Consider the following 18,915-nt stretch of genomic DNA (forward strand, 5'->3'; position numbering starts at 1 on the left):
GATCTAATTCACTAGCATGTGCTGTTCAGCCTAATGTCTGTTCAGGCCAAGACCAGAAACTTCTCCACGTCCTGGAGGAAAACAGTGACCCTGATGCAAATTTCGCGGCTAAGTTGGCGTAGGTCAATACATTTAAATCTCTAAACTGGCATTTAGATTGCAAAAACTATCAAAAAGATTGCTAATCCTGAGAGAAAAGCAGGTGTTGGTTCACAATTCTGGGAATCGCCCCACCCCACCCCGGGGTGAAATCTGAAACTGGCCCCTGTACACAGAGGGCGGGGAGAGACTGCCACTCCAGATCGGTAAGTGGCAGCTTTAATGAGCAAGGAAACTTACATTGGAGGCTTGTCTCTGGCGGCCGCAAAATGAGCAATCTCGGCACCGGACCGCCAGAATCTTAAAAGTTTATACAGGGCTTCCCTGATGGCGCAGTGATTGAGAGTCCGCCTGCCGATGGAGGGGACACGGGTTCGTGCCCCGGTCCGGGAGGATCCCACATGCCGCGGAGCGGCTAGGCCCGTGAGCCATGGCCGCTAAGCATGAGCGTCCGGAGCCTGTGCTCCGCAACGGGAGAGGCCACAACAGTGAGAGGCCCGCGTACAGCAAAAAAAAAAAAAAAAAAAAAGTTTATATAGAGGCTTTAACTGGGTTCAGTCACGTTTTCAGTCCGGATGGTCTCAACACCACATTGCTTTCTCAAAGCTGCGTCCTGGAAAACAGTTCCTTGTGTGGGAAAGCTGGGCAGAAGGTACTTTCCAAGGGCGGGGAGTGGGTGAGGAGCCGCCGACTTCCGGGTCCAGCTTCCGGGTCAAACAGCGATCACATCCTCTCCACGACCTCCTTCAAAAGCCGGAGCAATAGGTTCTTTGAAGTGAGACAAAATTACTAAGGGAGCTAAAGAGCACAAACCATGCTTAATAAGAATGAAACTGAATTGGGAGGAAAATTAGCTATAACGTACATTTAGAAAGGGAAGAAACGTCAGTGTTGAACCTGAAAACGATAATTTTCAAATTACGCCTGGGGCCACGCACGAGGGGACTGCAAAATGAAATCTTGGCTTCTCACTTTGAAAATGCACTGGAGTTTGACATGAACGTACACATTTGACTTTTGCATTCTGCCGGTTGGTTACACCACAGGACAGCCCGGGTCAGGGACATCTGTGTCTGAAAGCACTGGAAACCTTCACCAGGTCTCTCGGAGTCTTTCTGGTCCAACATCTCACAGCGTTGTTATAACTTCAATGAACTATATACCAGGTAATCCTCACTTGTTCTTTTTCCTTTTCCTCCTTGGTTTTCTTCTTTTTTTTTGCTAACTAGCGTACTAAGATTTGAAATGTCCTTAACTGAACAGGAGGACTTGAAGGCTTCAAGTCCTCAATGAGGAATGAGTGGTTTAGTACAGGGTTCTGTCGGGATGAAGTTGGTTATCCACCTCCGAAATCTCAGGTAACTAAATGTGTGTCACTGAATCCTGGTGGTTTGGGGTTGGAATGCTGCTACGTGAACAGCCAGAGAATGCTGGCTGCCTTGAGGCTGGAGAAGGAGGAAGGAGGGAGCAGATCGATTTGCCTAAAGCCTGCTCGCCTTTTTTGCCTTTAGCTGTGAGTAAAGTAAAAAAAAAAACAAAAATTTTAAAAAAATTTGCATTAAAGTTCAAAGATTCTGACCCTTTGCAAAGTCTAGGAGTGGTACTTTTATCCCAGTGGATTGCAGACCTTGATTTCTTAAATGGATTACTTAGTAATTTTGTCCTGCACCCCTACTTTGGTGTGGGTTTTAACAACCCCTAGGAGCCTCTTCTATTCTGCCTCTTCATAGTATCTTGGCTTCCATTGTCTCAGACCTGTAGGAAGGCACATGGGCAAGGTCAAAGCTAATGGAATGGAGACCATGATTCCGATTCCTTTCCTCAGCTTTTTATACTTTCCTCTGCTTTTTACTCCTTGGGCTCCACGTCTATAAATATTCCTGATTTTGAGGACAGACATCTGAATTAATAAAAACCTGTGTATATGCACATAGCACAGCAGGGACATATGTGGGCTTTAATCCTTTGGCATTTCCCTGTTTTCAGCTCTTGAACTGACCTTTGCTTCCTGTTCAGAGGCAAGCTTGGCTGAGGCCCCTTTCCTTGCCATCCCACCACCTATTATTCTTACCTCGTAGCCTGGTAAAGGCAAGATTCTGTGAGCCAGGATTCAGTGTGAAGGACCAGCTGACCACTGGCCAACATCCCATGGTTTCTTGACCTTTGTACTATTTTTAAAAATTTGATACCATAAGGGAAACAAATAAGACAAAATTTGCATTAAGCCAGGAACCGGCTTCTGGAAGGAATCTTAATGTTATACTTCTTTGTTTTTAGATAGCTTAGAAAAACAAACATCCTATGGCTGGAGATCAGTACTAATTTTTATATAATGTCTATGTTCTAGAGAGTTTCCTCATTTAATATAGAGCTCTCGATAGCCATTTAAGATGGCCATAGACATTAGTAAATATATTCCAGAAAAACTTCACAGTATAGCATTAATTTTGTTTATATCTGAGAGCCTGATATAAGCATACAATCTGTTTTAATGAAGAGGTAACTCGACAAGCTCATCCACATATAGAATTGATGAATTAAGAGGGACTACAACATTTACTTTTGTATATTCCCCAGCCCACAATTTTTTTGAACATATATCACTATTTTGCCTTTTTAAAAACAGTATCGTTGTGAATTACGAGTCTGTAAATGGTAATTGTTTGGTTCTTCTTATTTTGAGGTTTATTAAAATGATTGTACATCCTAGTTTTTTGACATGCTTTTTTGGTTCAATGTTATACACCTGACATTCATCCATATTGATGTATATAATTGTTCTTCATTCAGTTTTGTTGATGTATAGCCTGCTTTTAAAATTTATTCATTCATGGCTTTGTCCAGGTATTTTGGAATAAAGGAATAGAAGGGGGAAAAAAGGAAATTCAGATTTTTGAGAAGAAATTTTTAGAGAGCAAAACTTTTGCACATAGGGACGTCACCAGCCCACAATTTGAGATCATTCAGTTATAATACTACCTCTTTAATACTTCCTTTACCTTACATATGAAAAATTAATGAACTGTAATTTGTATTTTGATAGTTAGAGTAAAGAGCTAGTTGTCACCTGCATCTCACACACTTCTCTCATCACTTTCTCTGTGTTAGTTATTTCCCCAGGGATACAGTGCCTGTATGTCTTTAAATCTATAGGTGATGCCAACAGCAAGTAAGCTTTTCTAGTGACTCATACACGCTTAAGTCCCAAATGAAAAATTTGAAAAAAATTTCAGCTGTAAATATTACTTTTATACCAATTGAAAAATCATGTATTTCTTCTTCCTGTTGCTTGGAAATGGCACTCAGCCTCTTAAGTGGTAGCTCTTAGAGAGCCAAGAAATTGCTAAAATAAGAAAAATAATTAGTAGTTCTAGGTTTCAATTAACATTGTCATTATATTAAAGTATATTTAAGTTGTATTTTCAGAATTTAAATGCACTTGCCAAGTAGTATCAGAAGCAAAATCTAAATATGAATAATTTTTCTTTGTCCTTATTTCAAACTGAAAATATTCCTGGGACTTGTGCAAGTAAATAGAACAAATGGTTAAAGTGTTTTGTATAATTACAAATGGCTTCATGTAGTCAGAACTGACTTGAGCAATTTTTTTGTCAACTTAGTTTAAAATAATTGCCCAAAATTCATTATTCAATAATTTAACATTTAATTAATAAATTGATTAAATGTAGCTTTTGAAATTGTTTCCAAAGCACTTGTATTATCTTTTAAAAACAACCAAGAAGGAAAGGTCATTATTTTGAAGAAAAAAATGGGGTAGGTCTGACTTGCCTTTGACTAAAGTTTCTATCGAATGAATTGTAAATATGAGAAGCCCAAAGCTTTATCTGTTAGGCAGGAATTAAACAATCTATTGTTAATATTAATGGAAAAAATATAGAACTAGTTCACATCACTATATAGCAACAAATCATTAACTGGCAGAAATTAAGCTTATTAAAAAACTTAAATACTGCTTCAAAAAGTGGTCATTTTAGATAAATTAAGACCATGTATGTTTACAACAGGAATAAAAACAGTGATATTTATAAAATAGTTTTCCTTGCTGATATCTCAACAATTGAAGCAACAGCAAATTTCTATCTAATAATGAATAAATACTAAAATTTGACTTTAGTGTCTACCTTAGTTCCCTCGGGCTGTCATAACAAATTACCACAAACTGGGTGGATTAAAACAATAGAAATTTATTCTCGCACAGTTCTGGAGACTAGAAGTCTGAAATCAAGGTGTCTGCAAGGGTTGTTCCTTCTGGAGGTTCTAAGGGAGAATCTGTTCCTTCCCTCCCTCCTGGCGTCTGGTGGTGGCCGGCAATCCTTGGCCTTCCTTACATTGTAGGTGCATCATTACAGAATCTACCTCTGTCATTACATGGTGTTTTCCTTGTATTGTCTCTGTCTCTGTGTAGGCACACCACCTTCTTATAAGGACAAATCTAATCTAGTATGACTTCATCTTAACTATTTACATCTGCAAAGACTATTTCCAAATAAGGTCATATTCTGAGGGTCTGGGTAAATATGAATTTTGGGGGGACACGATTCAATTATTCAACCCAGTATCTCAACAACTGCAAAGAAAAAATTAACAGTTCAGAAAAGTGGCTCAGGGCTTCCCTGGTGGCGCAGTGGTTCAGAGTCCGCCTGCCAATGCAGGGGGCACAGGTTCGTGGCCTGGTCTGGGAGGATCCCACATGCTACGGAGCGGCTGGGCCCATGAGCCATGGCCGCTGAGCCTGCGCGTCCGGAGCCTGTGCTCCGCAACGGAAAAGTGGCTTAGAATATATTTTTGGTACTCATGTACTTGAAGTGGCAGTTAAGTAATTTTGGGGGGGAAGTGCGTTGCTTAGTTTTTATTGAATTTTATCAGACTAAAGAATGAGGAAGTAATAATACTATTTTTAGGAAACATTGGCATAGTCTCCATATACTTTATTAGAAAGAGCCAACAAATATTTATTGAACTTTTACTATGCTCAAAGCACCATTTTATGGAATATCACTCTCATTTATCTGAGACATGATTAATATTGATTAAAATATTTATCATATCTCTTCTTGATTGCTTGCAGTACATAAAGAAGGACATGAGGTATTGGCAAAAGGAAAACAGAAAAGATATAGTACTTTTCTTGAAAAGCTTTTAAATAAAGATATACTATATTATAAAGAGAGAGGGGCAGTTTGGTAAGTTGGGGCATTACAGGCTGCTACTGACTAGCCAGGTGAGTCAACTTCTCTGCATCTCAGTTTCCTTATCTGTAAATGAAGGCAGTAATACTTGTACCTGCCTCTCAAGACTTTTAGGAGGATTAAATGAGTAGATGCATGAAGAGTGTTGAGAACCATGCCTGGACACAGGAAGCTTGGTATAAGTGTTAGCTACTGTTACAAGAAAAACTAGTACATGTAAATATTTAAGAATAATGCAGGGGCTTCCCTGGTGGCGCAGTGGTTGAGAGTCCGCCTGCCAATGCAGGGGACACGGGTTCGTGCCCCAGTCCGGGAAGATCCCACATGCCGCGGAGCTCCTGGGCCCGTGAGCCATGGCCGCTGAACCTGCGCTTCCGGAGCCTGTGCTCCGCAAAGGGAGAGGCCACAACAGTGAGAGGCCCGCGTACCGCAAAAAAAAAAAAAAATAATAATAATGCGGGACAATATTGGAAAGCCTTTTGGGCCCCAAATATTTTCCAGAAAATGGTTTCCAGAGAACACTGGATAACTTGGTAGTAATAAACAAATTATTTGTGAAGATTATTGATTTTCTTATTGACAGGAATCGTATGTCTATTTCAATGTAATGAGTGGTTTTTGCTTGAATAGTAGAATAATTTATTCTGGAGTTGAGTTTCCTGTTAAAAGTTAATCAGAAAAATCAGTAAATGGAAAAACTTTTGAAGAATTTGAATTGTATTGTTTTGTTTTTCTTTTTTATATCATGTGGGTTTATTTCCCTGTGTGAGGTCTTCTGACAATGGTCACGATAAAAGTCTGGACTTTCTGTTTTTTACCCCACTTTAAAAAAAAAAAAACACTGAAATAGGAAATAAGACAAAATAGGACAGTCACCTTGAGCATACCCTGGTCATGGGTTCTTGTCTCTAAAGAGGAAGCTTCTACTGCCATCGATTTCTCAGACCAGCTATACTTCCTTGAACACCTACTGCCACAGACAAAAACATACCGAACCAGAGCAGTTGAATTACCCTGATTTTAATGATTTCTTCCCCAAATCCAGCCAAGACTAGTAGGGGAACTGAAATGAAGGCTGAGTGACCATAAATCTTGCATGAGTGCAACTCCACCATTGGCTGTTGGGCAGTGCATTTTGTTTTGCATTGACCAGCAATATTTAAGGAGGAAGTGAATCGAGGTGGTTAAGGCATGCAATACCTGCTGCTATAGCTGTCATCCTCTCTGTATATTTGTTAAGATGCCGCTGAGCTGGGAAACCTGCGATAAGCCAGGTTCTACCAGTCGCTGGAGGATGGTGGGGCAGATAATAACGGAGCTACAGTTTCACAATGTCTCCAACCAGAAAAAGGCTACACACTGCATCCTTCTCCTATGTGCTTAAATGTGTCTTCATTTTCTTCTACCACATCTACTTCCTGCAGGTGCTTATTAGAGTTGCTATGAAAAAAAGAACAGGACTAAAGTGTCCAATATTGTCCCAGGCAAACATGAATGTATGGTCACCCAACTTATTATATGTCATATTAGATCCTTGAGGGTGATAATAAATATTTGCTTAGGAAGGAGATAGTGTATAGCACTTGCAAAAAATGTTTGGAACACATTGAGGGTCTAGGTGGACCACTGTTTGTGAAACGTTTTATGAAACAAAACATGTTTGTGAAATGGATTTAAATGTTTTCTTAGAAACAATGGATTCTGCATCCCCATCCTCATTCAGATTTAAAAAGAAACTACATAAAAACCAAAGGAGGGAATTATCACTTCTATATCAATTTAAATGCCTATGGATGATGTTCAATTCTTTACTGAGGACCTTAGTTGTGTAATACAAATCTTTGGGATTAAAGGTTTCTAAGGGTGACTGATATCTCATTAACGTTTCAATAATGTGACAATACCTCAGGAGGAAATTAGGTCTGTCCCTAAAGATCATTAGAGCAGTCTGCCTATTTTGCTTACATTTTCATCATGGTGACTTTTGATTCTAAGAGTCTTTTATGGTTGTTTCAGGAAAATGGTTTATTGTAAGTCCCATTCATTTATGGGTATAAGATCATTTAAGTGCAGATTTCCCTGTTGCTGGAAGTACCCCTCGTATAATTCTAGCAAGTGTTCCCAATTTTATAAGATGATAATGAGAGTTTAATGGCTCTCTACCCCCTGGAGGAAAACGGTTTCTAGCACATTAGAGATATAAGGACTTTGCTTTCTCGGGAAAGATAAAAACCAAAATTGACCCCATTCTCAGACTTTAATCCTCCAGTGGTTAATTGGATATTATTCTTAGCATGTTTCAGTCTGTTTTCAATGCTTTCTTATCACATCTGCTGTAAACTGCTTGATGATTTTAGAGATATTAAATTATGGAAAATATACGTATCTTCAAATAAATAAAACTTATTATCTGCCTTTCCAAACTAGAATAGACCCAAAAGGAAGGTAGAGAGGAAATAAACCCTATGAAGGTTCAGGGTGTTGTCCTCATCAGTGTAGGTTATAGGACTCCAGTGGCCTGGGGCATGTTGCGATATCCTCTCAGAAATAAAGAACAAATGGTTATATGTTGCACCTCTCCCCATTTAGAAGGATTCGTGATGCTTGGTAAGCCACTTAGCTTCTGGAGGCAGTATATTCCGAGGTTGGAAAATGATTCTAACTCACTTACCAAGTGACAGAAAAGGCTGCGAGCACTGATTGAAACGTGGCCTGGGAAAGGTTTCTGCGGCAGACCCAGGCTGTGGTACAGGATGTCTGCTGCTGGAGCTGCACCACCCAGAGCCTCTTTGGTATTAGAGGGACCATCTGTGGGAAAAGATAGTTAGGGTTCGGGAATCTTCTCTAAGGAAACACTACTTAGAAATAAAAAAAGAATGAGTAGGAAGAGGAAGAGCAACAGAAGAGGATCCTATACTTAGATGTTTCTCACCATATATATATATATTTTTTTTAATTTTTCTAAGTGTCCATGCATGTGACTCCTCACCATGGCTTTGCCAAAGCTATCCTTTTACAAACTAAAATTTGCAATATCAATCTAGTATGGACACATGACAACATTTCCAGAGAGGTGAGCTGCTTGGCCCTCAGACATCAATAGTACGTCAATTCAAATATGGTTGAGAGTAAGAAAGAAGACTTATAGTAGTTTTATTAAGTAGCTTTTCATAGGATATCTAACAAAAGTAAATCTATTGTTTCTCACAATACTAGTTTTTTAAAATATTTTTAAAATGTATTTATTTATTTTTGGCTGAGTTGGGTCTTCGTTGCTGCGCGCGGGCTTTCTCTAGTTGTGGTGAGCGGGGGCTACTCTTCGTTGCGGTGTGCGGGCTTCTCATTGCGATGGCTTCTCTTGTTGCAGAGCATGGGCTCTGGGCTCATGGGCTTCAGTAGTTGCAGCACGCAGGCTCAGTAGTTGTGGCTCACAGGCTTAATTGCTCCACGGCACGTGTGATCTTCCCGGACCGGGGCTCGAACCCGTGTCCCCTGCATTGGCAGGCGGATTCTTAACCACTGTGCCACCAGGGAAGTCCAACAATACTAGTTTTATTATAAAAAATTAAATGCAGCTTAAATGCCAAGGATAGGAGAATGGTTAAGCAAATTGCTGCACCTTCAGACTTCGGGGTACTACGTAGTAATTAACAATAGTGTTTAGAAAAAATGCTTATGTTAAAATAAATGTATATATTCTTACTAAATATAATCTCTATATATATCTATATACGTATGTCATACTATGTATACAATAGGTGCATAATAAATTATTAACATCATCATCATCAACATATTCATGATAGCAACAAAGAACAAAAATATCAATCATTTATTCATTCTACAGATAGTTTATTGATAACATAATGCCTAGGCACTAATTGTCAATATAGTATCCATGACAGTGGAATTTTTCTCCTTTGTTTCCATATTCTCAAAGCCGAGAATAGTGCCTGGCACATTTTTAGGAGCTCAGTAAGTATTTATGAAGTGATTTCATTCAATCTTTATGACAGTATATGAGATAGTTTTTAATTGTCCATAAGTTTCTTTGAAATACTTTATCCTAGACAGTGGACTGTAAGTGTGTATATTGGTTTTTACTTCTAATCCAAAGACATTTGGTCAACAATTCAATATTCAGATCGGAAATACACAATCCAGAGGTGATTGGTAATATTTGAAAGACATTAACCAGGAATCTCTACTGCAGGGCTATCTATACCAGGTTTCAGATATCACTATGTGATTTTTTATTAGAGAGTTCATTAGTTAACATAAGGAATATTAGTGCTTATTTCTCATGGGTGTTGTTCCAACTATGTTGATCAGTTAGAAATACTTTATATTCACCTGTAAATTTGCATGAACGATGTATTAAACCTGGAAAGCCCAGTAGCCTAACATCTCCGGAGTAGTGTTTTAGATGTCATCATCGGTTCCCACTAGAAGGATAGTCGATCCTCATCTTAGAATAGTGTTAACATCTTTGCCCTGGAGTGTAACTTCCAAGAAAACTGCTGGGAGGTTACCTAAAGAGATAGAGAACTGGTATTCCTGGTCGTCATGAAATATTCGTATGTTTGACAGAAATCAGTCTGAGCTTTGCTGTCATTGCTACAGATCTTTTGACAGCCAGAATGTTGGCGAGGAGTTCTAATTATGGTAGATTACCAATATTTACCAAAAAGAACCTGAAAATTGTGAGGACATATACTCAGGTCAGATCACAATAGACAAATGTCAGTATTATCCCCACTTTATAGATGAGAAACTGAGGCTTAGAGAATTAAGTGATTTGTCAAGGTGACAAAAATAAGTGAGAGGCAGAACTTATTGAGATGGGATTTTAAATATCATTCTAATGTCCTTCTCCTTGTACTTAAAACTACTAAAAAAAAAAAAAGATACCAAATTGTATTATTCTAACCATGGGGGACAAATAACACCAAACCAAAAATTATTCATTAAAAAAACCAAAAGGAATTATACCAAAAATATTACTAATAGTGGTTTTATGGGCAATTATTTTTCTTTCTACTTTTCTGTATTATACGAAATTTCTGCAGCTAGCATTTTTCATTTATAAAGAGGGAAAAACCCAAACTTTATTTTTCTTTAAAAAAATGTCTGGCTAAAGCAAACTGTTCTATTGATGTTCCTCAAAATAAGACATGTAGAGATAAAAATACATTCATAGGCCAAATAAAATTCTTCTTGTGTCATAGTCCTAAAATATACTTATGCTGTTGACAGAATTTTTGAAACTCACACAGAATCCCAGCCAATGTATTATTTTTTCTGTTGTTAGAGTATTTTTAAATTTTCTAAAATTCATTTTGTAAAAACAGAATATTGGTTTTATTGACTAAAATATAGTGTTACTCATTATTTCAAAACCACATCGGAAGACAGTGTTGAAAAGGAGTAGAAATAAATCAAACCTCTACATTCTACTTTAAATTTCCTTTTGCATTGTTTATATGAATATAATAATAAAATGCATTGCAAATCTTCCTAAGGACACCCTGGATGAAAGAGAGGGTTATATTTATGTTTTCTGTTGTTGTTAATAATGTGAGAGCTCTGCTATGTTTCACTTAAATGCTGTTTGGAATTTCCAAGCTGATGAATTGGAACATTATAAATATGTGTGTTATTGACATGACAGGTAAATAACACCGGTATAGTGACAATCATTTTCCAAAACTGTTTTCAGTAGAGCAGTTGCACACTAAGTTTTGTATTAAGTAACTTTGCAATGTGTGAGGTATTTTAAAATGTAGGCTTTTGGTTATGCTAAGAAAAAAAAATGTAAGCCAATACGATAGTAGGATTTTGTTTGTAAAGTAAGGGGTGGGTGGAAAGACCACCTCTCTTCTTCTGATGCTTCTTTCTCCACTTATATATGTGTATAATTATTTGTGTTTACATGTGTGTGCTTGAACCACATTTTTGTATTATTTAGATTTATTTCAATAAGCATACTGTCTAATGTTTGAGACATGTTCTGGTCTTGGTAACAAACAACAACAACAAAAATGTTATAATACGAGTTGCTAGAAATGCTAGACAATGTCGTTTGGACTATTTCTATTTCTTCAATACAAAAGTAAATCAATACACTGATTATGTCATTCACCTAATATATTAACAGGTGTATAAGACCTGTTTTTTTGTGGTGGTGGTGGTGGTTATAAAAGATGGAAGAACTCATTTGAAACAAAGAAATGAATGAAATTGCCTTTAGCACTGCCAGGGAAGGAGCCTAGCCTCAGTGAGGGTTCATCTGACGTATGAAAGCATACCTCTGGCCAAGATGGGTCACTGAAGTCTCTACCATTGCTTAGATTCCAAAGATTTTAAAGTTGCCTGTTCTAGAATGTGAGAATACAAGCCTGGGGAAATAATAAGCTAGTCTTTGGCCTGTTAGAGTAAAGAATGTCTGCTGGACTCCCTGGGATGCTAAATACCTTCTCACCATTTCACTGTACTGCTCCCTTGGAAGCCCTTCCATATGAAGCAAACATTATACTATGAACTTAGTCATAGAGCACTTGCGGTCCATTAAAATTCTGCTTAATTCCTGGCCAACCTAAAAAAAAAAGAAGTTTTATGCCATAAATGAAAGTTACACTAATTTTTTGCTTAAATAACTATGGAAGAAAGGCACTTTATCTTTTAGATATAAATTTATCTGATTAGTTCTTTGAACTAACAATACCAATGGACTTGTTTTCTGTTTTATTAAAGTTGGAAGAACTTTCAAATTATAACTAATTTGTATCTTGAGTTCTCTTTTAGTAGAACTAGTAACTATTTTTCAATGTTTTATACATTTCTTTAGCTTGTTTTTAAGATGGCTTTTGTGTGTGTATTGCATTATTTTTTTTGAAAGATTAATCTCCAGTTCCCCAAACATGTCTTAGACTGTATTGTGTCATAATTAGTTTTTGCATATTTCTTTCCAAGTAGATTGTTAAATTCCCTGAGGGGAGAGATGATTTCTAAATTTTTTAATCTTTATAATACCACTAATAGAGTCCTGTACCTAGCTGGACTTCAACAAATACTTGCTAAATTTAATTGAATTTACAGATTTAAAAAGAAAGGGAGAGAGATTGAGAGGGTTTGAGAGGGAGGGGGAGAGAGAAAAGTTGGAGAGAGGCAGAGGACAACCAAGATATTAATAGGGGGAAAATGCCCTTTTAGAAAAGGTCAGAGGAAGTGGGATTATTTTGCTTGTTAAGGAAATAACCTCATTATAGTTTTCACACATAAAAAATTAAGATGGGCTTCCAGAGTAGCAGGCAAAATGACCTGAGATAATGAAAAATTTTTTTGACCAGAAAAAGGGTTTGAATGATAGCCCAAAATAAATGAAATGGCAGTGATCTCTATGCTTTTGACCTCCATTAGTGTTTAGAGAGAAAATTAAACCAGATGCAAGAAAGATTGCTTCCAGTATGGAGAGAGGAGAGAACAGGGAGGGTTCACAGAGGAGACAATTAAAAGGGTCTAGAAGAATCCTACAGACTTGGGCCCTCAAAGAAGAAAGGGAGGCAGAAGGCCTGAAGCAGAAGGTTCAGCATGAGCAGAGGCCTAGGACTGTGGTGGTGGAGGGGTGTTGAGTAGGGTACAGCTGATACACAGGTGTATCAGGGTTTGAACCCAGGGCCAAATGTTAATTCTCTTCTGTAACTTCAAACTTTCCTCTTAAATGCTCAGAACTCATTTTCCCCGAGTCTTATAGTGTCAGAGTATGAAGTTAATGCAGATGGTTTTTGTATAGAATTTCTAAACTTAGAGAACGGATGGAGTGGGAAAGTCAGGTGGCAAAACTTCTGGGGTTGTCAGTGTTTGTAGAGACCTTCTGGTTCTCCTCGCTCCTTTCAAAACTGTGCCCATTAAAGCTAAGAGAGGTTAGACAGCGTGGAAAAAACAAACAGCTGGTTGGTGCAAGACCCCCATTGGTCTGCTGTGCGCTCCACGGACCTTTCTTTAGTGAGGGCACAGTGGTGTCATGGGAAGAGCCTGGATTGTAGAAGGCTGACAGGGCTGGGTTCAAACCCTGTCTCCATTACTCGTTACTACATGTGAACTAGGAAATTTCACTGAAAGATGGAGATAAACTTATTTGCTTCATGGATTTGGTTGTGATGAAACACTATATCATAGTGGTTAAGGATGTGATAAATTTCTGTGCCTTGATACCTGCTATGGACTGAATGTTTATGCCCACCCCCACCCCCCACCATGTAAGGACACAATGAAAAGACCTCCATCTGTGAACCAAGAAGCAGGCTCTCGCTAGACACCAAATTTGCCTCCACCTTGATCTTGGACTTCCCAGCCTCTAGAACTCAAAGACATAAATATTGGCTGTTTACGCTACCCAGTCTATGGTTTTGTTATAGAAGCCAGAACTGACTAAGACAATGCCATCATATCTAATGGGAGGATAACAGTACCCACCCATAGAACTGGTGTAAGGATTAAATTGGTTAATTCCTCAAAACATCATTAATCCATGGAAAAAATTTTAGGACAGTGCCTGATACATAGTGCTCCGTAGGTATTAGTTATCATAACCATCATCATTATTGGAGCAGGATCTAGGGTTTGAATCCTCCTTCCATCACTTCTTATTTTGGGGACCTTGGTGAACATCTCTGTGCTTCAGTTTCCTCATCTGGAAAAAGTTAATAACAGTACTTGCTTAATACGGTTATAGTAATGATTAAACAAGCAAATATAGCAAAAGGTCTAGAGCCTGCTTGGTACATGCTAAACACTCTATCAAACTGAGAGCTGCTATTAATTGTCTGAAAACCACCAAAAGATTGCCTTGTGGCTGTCATTTAATATGTAAGTGATATAATTTGCGGAATCTACAAAAACTGTAGAATGACAGGTTTAGAAAGAGTTTTAATGTAAATATTGAGATGAACTAAGGAGAAACACTTAACACACAAAGATCTGAGTAAAGAGTGATGCAAATCCCAACTATTCACCATATGAAAAGAGATGACATTTTTAAAAACATTAAACTGGTACCAGTAAGTGCTTATTCTGAGGAATTAATAATTGCTTCTCTTTGCCCTGAGGCTCTTCTCTCATTAAAACCGAAGCAATCGTAGCTTCAGGGGAAGGTAGATCCTCCAAAATAATTGCTCAACTTGGAGCAATTTTTAAATAAAATTATATAATATTTATATACACATTTTTTAGAAAAAAATGTTTATTTAAAAAACTAAACAAATGTTTTTGAATATAAAAAATGTATTTATAGGTTTTGCAGTCACATGGTTCAAAAGTCAAGAAGTATAAAAGAATATCTGGTGAAAATTTTTCCTCCCTCTTCTGAACATTATTCCCCCACTTCCTCTCTGCACAGTCAATCAGTGTTATTGGTTTTGGTGTAACCCTCTAGATATATCATGGAGATTTTACACATCAGTATGAAAAGCCACATCATTACTTTTCATACTTTCATTATATTCCATTCATGATTTACCATAATTTTTATTTAACCAGTGTCATACTGATAGTCATTTAGGTGGTTTCCAAATTTTCACTGTTACAAGCAATCCCATAATGAATAATTTCATTAAAAACTCATGTATCTGTAGTATAAATTCCTAAAGGGAGAATTGCCATTCAAGGCCATGTGTTTTTAAAATTTGGTAAATATTGCTAAATTATCTCCCACAGAGGTGGTACTAATTGATATGCCAACTGGAAATGTATAGGAAATCTTCAAACTAGACTTTTTTTTTTTTAACATCATTATTGGAGTATAATTGCTTTTCAATGTTGTGTTAGTTTCTGCTGTATAACAAAGTGAATCAGCTATATGCAAACATATATCCGCATATCTCCTCCCTCTTGCGTCTCCCTCCCACCCTCCTTATCCCACCCCTCTAGGTGGTCACAAAGCACCGAGCTGATCTCCCTGTGCTATGCAGCTGCTTCCCACTAGCTATTTTACATTTGGTAGTGTATAAATGTCAGTGTTACTCTCTCACTTCATCCCAGCTTACTCTTCCCCCTCCCCGTGTCCTCAAGTCCATTCTCTATGTCTGCGTCTTTATTCCTGTCCTGCCCCTAGGTTCATCAGAACAGTTTTTCTTCTTAGATTCCATATATATGTGTTAGCATACGGTATTTGTTTTTCTCTTTCTGACTTACCTCACTCTGTATGACAGACTCTAGGTCCATCCACCTCACTACAAATAACTCAATTTCCTTTCTTTTTACAGCTGAGTAATATTCCATTGTTTATATGTGCCACATCTTCTTTATCCATTCATCCTATGATGGACACCTAGGTTGCTTCCATGTCCTGGCTATTGTAAATAGAGCTGCAATGAACATTGTGGTACATGACTCTTTTTTAATTATGGTTTTCTCAGAGTATATGCCCAGTAGTGGGATTGCTGGGTCATATGGTAGTTCTATTTTTAGATTTTAAGGAACCTACATACTGTTCTCCAAAATGGCTATATCAATTTACATTCCCACCAACAGTGCAAGAGTGTTCCCTTTTCTCCACACCCTCTTCAGCATTTATTGTTTGCAGATTTTTTGATGATGGCCATTCTGACTGGTGTGAGTTGATACCTCACTGTAGTTTTGATTTGCATTTCTCTAATGGTTAGTGATGTTGAGCATTCGTTCATGTGTTTGTTGGCAATCTGTATATCTTCTTTGGAGAAATGTCTATTTAGGTCTTCTGCCCATTTTTGGATTGGGTTGTTTGTTTTTTTGATATTGAGCTGCATGAGCTGCTTGTATATTTTGGAGATTAATCCTTTGTCAGTTGCTTCATTTGCAAATATTTTCTCCCATTCTGAGGGTTGTCTTTTCGTCTTGTTTATGGTTTCCTTTGCTGTGCAAAAGCTTTTAAGTTTCATGAGGTTCCATTTGTTTATTTTTGTTTTTATTTCCCTTTCTCTAGGAGGTGGGTCACAAAGGATCTTGCTGTGATTTATGTCATAGCATGTTCTGCCTCTGTTTTCCTCTAAGAGTTTGATCGTGTCTGGCCTTACATTTAGGTCTTTAATCCATTTTGAGTTTATTTTTGTGGATAGTGTTAGGGAGTGTTCTAATTTCATTCTTTTACATGTAGCTGTCCAGTTTTCTCAGCACCACTTATTGAAGAGGCAGTCTTTTCTCCATTGTATACTCTTACCCCTTTATCAAAGATAAGGTGACGATATGTGTGTGGGTTTATCTCTGGGCTTTCTATCCTGTTCCATTGATCTATATTTCTGTTGTTGTGCCAGTACCATACTCTCTTGATTACTGTAGCTTTGTAGTGTAGTCTGAAGTCCAGGAACCTGATTCCTCCAGCTCCGTTTTTCTTTCTCAAGATTGCTTTGGCTATTCGGGGTCTTTTGTGTTTCCATACAAATTGTGAAATTTTTTGTTGTAGTTCTGTGAAAAATGCCATTGGTAGTTTCATAGGGATTGCATTGAATCTGTAGATTGCTTTGGATAGTAGAGTCATTTTCACAATGTTGATTCTTCCAATCCAAGAACATGGTATATCTCTCCATCTGATTATATCATCTCTAATTTTTTCATCAGTTTCTTATAATTTTCTGCATACAGGTCTTTTGTCTCCTTAGCTAGGTTTATTCCTAGGTATTTTATTCTTTTTGTTGCAATGGTAAATGGGAGTGTTTCCTTAATTTCTCTTTCAGGTTTTTCATCATTAGTGTATAGGAATGCAAGAGATTTCTGTCCATTAATTTTGTATCTGGCTACCCTACCGAATTCATTGGTTAGCTCTAATAGTTTTCTGGTAGCATCTTTAGGATTCTCTATGTATAGTATTATGTCATCCTGAAACAGTGACAGTTTTGCTTCTTCTTTCCCAATTTGGATTACTTTTGTTTCTTTTTCTTCTCTGATTGCTGTTGCTAAAACTTCCAAAACTATGTTGAATAATAGTGGTGAGATTGGGCAACCTTGTTTTGTTCCTGATTTTCGAGGAAATGGTTTCAGTTTTTCATCAGTGAGAACAATATTGACTGTGGGTTTGTCATATATGGCCTTTATTATGTTGAGGTAAGTTCCCTCTATGCCTACTTCCTGGAGAGTTTTTTTTTTATCATAAATGGGTGTTGAATTTTGTCAAAAGCTTTTTCTGCATCTATTGAAATGATCATATGGTTTTTATCCTTCAATCTGCTAATATGGTATATCACATTGATTGATTTGTGTATAATGAAGAATACTTGCATTCCTGGGATAAACCCCACTTGATCGTGGTGTATCCTTTTAATCCTTTTAACGTACTGTTGGATCTGTTTGCTAGTATTTTGTTCAGGATTTTTGCATCTATGTTCATCAGTGATACTGGCCTGTAGTTTTCTTTCTTTGTTACATCTTTGTCTGGTTTTGGTATCAGAGTGATGGTGGCCTCTTAGAATGAGTTTGGAAGTGTTCCTCCCTCTGCTATATTTTGGAAGAGTTTGAGAAGGATAGGTGTTAGCTCTTCTCTAAATGTTTGATAGAATTTGCCTGTGAAGCCATCTGGTCCTGGGCTTTTGTCTGTTAGAAGATTTTTAATCACAGTTTCAATTTCAGTGCTTGTGATTGGTCTGTTTATATTTTCTATTTCTTCCTGGTTCAGTCTTGGAAGATTGTGTTTTTCTAAGAATTTGTCCATTTCTTCCAGGTTGTCCATTTTATTGGCATAGAGTTGCTTGTAGTAATCTCTCATGATCCTTTGTATTTCTGCAGTGTCAGTTGTTACTTCTCCTTTTTCATTTCTAATTCTGTTGATTTGAGTCTTCTCCCTTTTTTTCTTGATGAGTCTGGCTAATGGTTTATCAATTTTGTTTATCTTCTCAAAGAACCAGCTTTTAGTTTTATTGATCTTTGCTATTGTTTCCTTCATTTCTTTTTCAATTATTTCTGATCTGATCTTTATGATTTGTTTCCTTCTGCTAACTTTGGGGTTTTTTTTGTTCTTCTTTAATTGCTTTAGTGTAAGTTTAGATTGTTTATTTGGGATTTTTCTTGTTTCTTGAGGTAGGATTGTATTGCTATAAACTTCCCTCTTAAAACTGCTTTTCCTGCATCCCATAGGTTCTGGGTCATTGTGTTTTTGTTTTTTTTTTTTTTCTTAACGTCTTTATTGGAGTATAATTGCTTTACAATGGTATGTTAGTTTCAGCTTCACAACAAAATGAATCAGTTATATATATACATATATTCCCATATCTCTTCCCGCTTGCGTCTCCCTCCCTCCCACCCTCCCTATCCCACCCCTCCAGGCAGTCACAAAGCACCGAGCTGATCTCCCTGTGCTATGCGGCTGCTTCCCACTAGCTATCTACCTTACGTTTCGTAGTGTATATATGTCCATGCCTCTTTATCGCTTTGTCACCGTTTACACTTCCCCCTCCCCATAGCCTCAAGTCCATTCTCTAGTAAGTCTGTGTCTTTATTCCTGTTTCACCCCTAGGTTTTTCATGACATTTTTTTTTTAAAATTCCATATATATGTGTTAGCATACGGTATTTGTCTCTCTCTTTCTGACTTACTTCACTCTGTATGACAGACTCTAGGTCTATCCACCTCATTACAAATA

At 37.5% G+C, this 18,915-nt stretch overlaps 1 long non-coding RNA gene across 1 annotated transcript in view; it reads left to right on the forward strand.

Annotated features, from left to right (window-relative positions):
* Window positions 1–845: 845 nt before the first annotated feature.
* LOC113623348 (uncharacterized) overlaps window positions 846–18,915 on the forward strand; it is a 135,687-nt gene continuing 117,617 nt past the window's right edge. Inside the window, exon 1 of the long non-coding RNA XR_003433901.1 lies at window positions 846–1,265. This is a non-coding gene — a long non-coding RNA (uncharacterized LOC113623348). The remainder of the gene's footprint in view (window positions 1,266–18,915) is intronic.

The sequence above is a fragment of the Aethalodelphis obliquidens genome, unplaced genomic scaffold (genome assembly GCF_003676395.1).
Source record: "Aethalodelphis obliquidens isolate GAN/ISIS:26980383/991018 unplaced genomic scaffold, ASM367639v1 scaffold1, whole genome shotgun sequence".
Taxonomy (NCBI): domain Eukaryota; kingdom Metazoa; phylum Chordata; class Mammalia; order Artiodactyla; family Delphinidae; genus Aethalodelphis; species Aethalodelphis obliquidens.